This window comes from Scylla paramamosain, chromosome 10 (assembly GCF_035594125.1).
Source record: "Scylla paramamosain isolate STU-SP2022 chromosome 10, ASM3559412v1, whole genome shotgun sequence".
Taxonomy (NCBI): Eukaryota; Metazoa; Arthropoda; class Malacostraca; order Decapoda; family Portunidae; genus Scylla; species Scylla paramamosain.
This window is the reverse complement of record NC_087160.1, coordinates 17751932-17755958: the sequence shown is the minus strand read 5'-3', so window position 1 is coordinate 17755958 and position 4027 is coordinate 17751932. Positions and strand designations below refer to the sequence as shown.

General features: G+C 43.7%; 1 protein-coding gene across 1 annotated transcript in view; it reads left to right on the top strand.

The window, feature by feature from the left end:
• The first annotated feature begins 2954 nt into the window (after window positions 1-2954).
• Window positions 2955-4027, top strand: part of LOC135104278 (protein O-linked-mannose beta-1,2-N-acetylglucosaminyltransferase 1-like) — a 10954-nt gene continuing 9881 nt past the window's right edge. Inside the window, exon 1 of the mRNA XM_064011480.1 lies at window positions 2955-3108. The gene's annotated coding sequence lies outside the window, so the exon portion shown is untranslated. The remainder of the gene's footprint in view (window positions 3109-4027) is intronic.

The window sequence follows — 4027 nt, the reverse complement described above, 5'->3', positions numbered from 1 at the left end:
GCCGCCGCCGCGCATGTGCCAAATGCGCGCAGAGTGAACTCATTCAGGGATTTTTATATATATACACGTCAATATTTTCCCACCAAATCATTACGCTCATCTAAAAATGTAAAAAGTCAAATGGCTATAATGTACGTCTTACATCCGCACCACAATGGTGAGTAAGTAACGCAAATTCTGAGGAGATGGAGCGGCGGAACAACGAGTGGAAGAGCTACTATGGAGAAGTCTGAGGGAGGGAAGGAGGAAAGGGGGCTGGGAGGAAGAGGGAGGGGAGGCAGGTTAAGACCGCCGCCTCCCGGATCAAAGACCTGGCGGGCACCTGCTGCTGGACCGCCTACCTCACTTTTTAAACAGCGGCCACAGTTGTCGCACTGAGTAAACAAAAAAAAAGGTGATCGTGCTCCATGACGAGTGTGAAAAAGAAAGGTGGACCGTTTTTCTTCTTTCTTAACGCTGACTAGATCACGTTCGGAGTCGTTAGCTTAAAAAGGAAGTACAGGTATGCGTTAACCGATAAACAAAGGGAGGGCCCAGACAGTCCCCGAAAAACGTTAAAAGACAGCGCTAAAAAGAACTGTTATTGTGCACACAATTAAGTAGTAGTGCACAACCTTTACCCCGACGACCCTCACTTTGTATGGATTTTTTTTTTTTAATCTTAACGCCTCATTGTAATCATGGGAAACTTGAACTGAGAGAGAGAGAGAGAGAGAGAGAGAGAGAGAGAGAGAGAGAGAGAGAGAGAGAGATAATAATGTGTGTGTGTGTGTGTGTGTGTGTGTGTGTAGGGAAAGGGAGGGAAACGAGGAAATAAAGAATATATTTGTATTTTTGTAGTTCTGTCTGTAGATCTTATCGTAGGGTAACCACAACTAATTCCAATAAATCTAATATATTTTCTACGATTAGCTGATAAACCCTGTTCAACATTTAGCACTCTATCCTCGCCAAATGACTGATAAGGAATTGCTTGAGGATCCGCTGTTGTTAGGGAAAACGAATAGAAAACGGATTTCTTTGGTGACTATATAAATATTACTGCAAGGTACGAACGAGAAAATAAAATATTTTGTGCTATTTACTCACAACTTTGACTTCTCCTCTTGTATTATTGCAGCTCAATTCTTTTTAAATAGTGAGGAATTTAAGTCACCTGTGGCCAAGAAATACAAGATAAATGTCATTATTATTTGTATGTTAAAAAGTTAGAACCAGTGCATTTCACTTCATGTTGATTACCGACATGTATGTCATATCCAAAAATAAAGTATAAACAGATACACAAATTAAAAAAAAAAAACCTAGAACCATTCTTATGTTGACTTATCATCACCACTTCTTATTCTGGATATATTTTATTTCTGGATACCAGTGCATTTCACTTCATGTTGATTACCGACATGTATGTCATATCCAAAAATAAAGTATAAACAGATACACAAATAAAAAAAAAAAAAACCTAGAACCATTCTTATGTTGACTTATCATCACCACTTCTTATTCTGGATATATTTTTACACGTCTATGTGGGCTTGGATGTTTCTAACAGTTCTCCTCAGCAACACTTCAGGCCCTCATTCGGCCGTTTGAATTTACTACACCACTCTACACTAATTACAGTATTATAATAAACAATCTACACTCTATGAAGGGAGAGAAAGGTGTAATATACGGCTACTATTGTTCATGGAGAGAATACAAATGTCCTCTGGCACGGTAATGTGATGTGCGTAATGTTAAGCGGACATACGGGGATGGTGAAGCAGCATAACCTGGTGCTTTCCACAGCGTTATGGTGCGTCCCTCGTGGTGTAATAACATAGGATATGATGCTTTCAAGGGTATTATGCGCGCCTCGTTGTGTAACAACCTAATCTGGTGCTTTCAAGGGTGTTATGTGTCCCTCGTGGTGTAACACCCTTAAAAGTACCTATGGTGCTTTTAAGGGCGTTGTGCGTCCATCGCCACCACCATTATGACACAGCAACGACCACACTCGTCGGTGAAGTCACCCGTGTTCATGTGAATAAGCCCTGAGTCAGCCCGTCATGATGCTGCAGCTTCTTGTACATTCCGGTGACGACACTGCAGTCTAACTGATGACTTAGCAAAAAAAGATCCCCAGAATATCAACATGTCTCTGAGTTTAATACACCGAAAGGATTGTCACTGGTTTGGTGTAGATTGTCACTTGGACATTCTACACCAAAAAAGTTATAGTTATCAAAAGAATGTATGATATGAACCCTGGTCCTGACCAAGATACATTGTATCGAAACAATTGCTCAACAATGTATATGTATTGTTGCGAAACAGTCGCTCAACACGTGAGCAACATTCCAAATTTGATGCTCAGTTGATGAACGACTCTTGCGAAACAGTCGTTGGAGTTGTTGAGCGACTGTTGCTGAGCAACAACGTATCTTGATCTGAACGACAAGTATCCCTATTAGCAACACTCGCCTGTCGCTAGCCTGTCGTAAGTTTTGTGGATTCGGCCCTGGACAAGACTTGAGAGGAATCACACTTACGAGAATTTTCAATCAGGTCTTCGGTAATCATCCACAGTTTCCCTCTCTCTCTCTCTCTCTCTCTCTCTCTCTCTCTCTCTCTCTCTCTCTCTCTCTCTCTTTGTTCTCAGTGAGGGTGGGTGCTTCTTCATCGCCTGAGGAAAGCGCACAGTTTAGTAGATAAAGCTAACAGGTTTTACCAGAGTGCTTAAGCAAAATATTACATACAAACACACATAGGTAAAGTTAACAGATTTTACCCAGATAATTAAACACAATATTGCGCGCACACACACACACACACACACACACACACATCATTAACAAGCATCAATGGCGTATATACAAAACAAAATTTCAAAAACTAGTAAAGATACTCGCATAATCTGCAGGGCGCCATGACGGTGGTGGTGGTGGTGGCAGTATTATGTGCGACATTATATTAAAAGAAGTAAATTTCGCAGGTGCACGTTAAACCCCATGCATCTGACGTTAATGAGGAGGAGGAGAAAAGAGGGAGGGAGCCAAGGCAGAGGAAGCAGAGGGAAGAATAAAAAGAGAAAAAAGGAGTGGAGAGGAGAAACAACAAAGCAAGGTAAAGTAGGAAAAATTTCTCTCTCTCTCTCTCTCTCTCTCTCTCTCTCTCTCTCTCTCTCTCTCTCTCTCTCTCTCTCTCTCTCTCTCTTGAACTACTGCTTATACCTTATTCCTCTCCTTTTTTTCACTTCCTTTCACTCCCTTTTCCTTTCATCGCCTTTATTTGCGCAAAACGACGGTCATAAATGGAGATGGCAGTGTTAGGTGGACGGCGAGGTTATGGGGGTGTCATGTGACGCTATGCTGGTGGTTGCTGCTTGTGAGGGGGCTGGACATGCAATAACAGGATAGAAGCAAAGGAGTATATAGGAGCAAGAAAAAGAGGGGTCACGTTACATATATGAGACGGTTGATATTAAAAAGAGTTAGCTGAACAGTAGATGAAGAAGGGAAGGTTAGTTAAGTGGTTCTGGTAAGTGACAATGGGCTTGGCGTGTTCGCGAAGGAGAGTGTTAGGGGTGGGGTGGACGGTAATGGTGATAGTGGTGGTGATGGTGGTGGTGGTAGAGGAGGAGTGCGCGACAGACACGGCACAAAGGCAGTGTTTAGGTGATTGAGGAAAGGAAGAAGTCAAGGCCAGAGAGAGAGAGAGAGAGAGAGAGAGAGAGAGAGAGAGAGAGAGAGAGAGAGAGAGAGAGAGAGGCGAGTCACGCTGCAGGAAATTACTGGGGATACACAAAGTCGTCGTAATAAAGGTCTTGGCGTTGCTGGTGGCGCTGCTCGTGGTGGCGTGACTCTGCTGGCGGCGGCGGCGGCGGCGGGTCGGGTGAGGATGGAGGTGCTGTAGGCGGTGTCAGAGGAGAATATGACGTCAGCATCGAGTCTCAGCACATAACCCGGGGCTCTCCTTCCTTCCACACCACCCATGCATCCCGCGCGCCGCCCGTCCAGCCACCACCACCACCAACATCACCAGT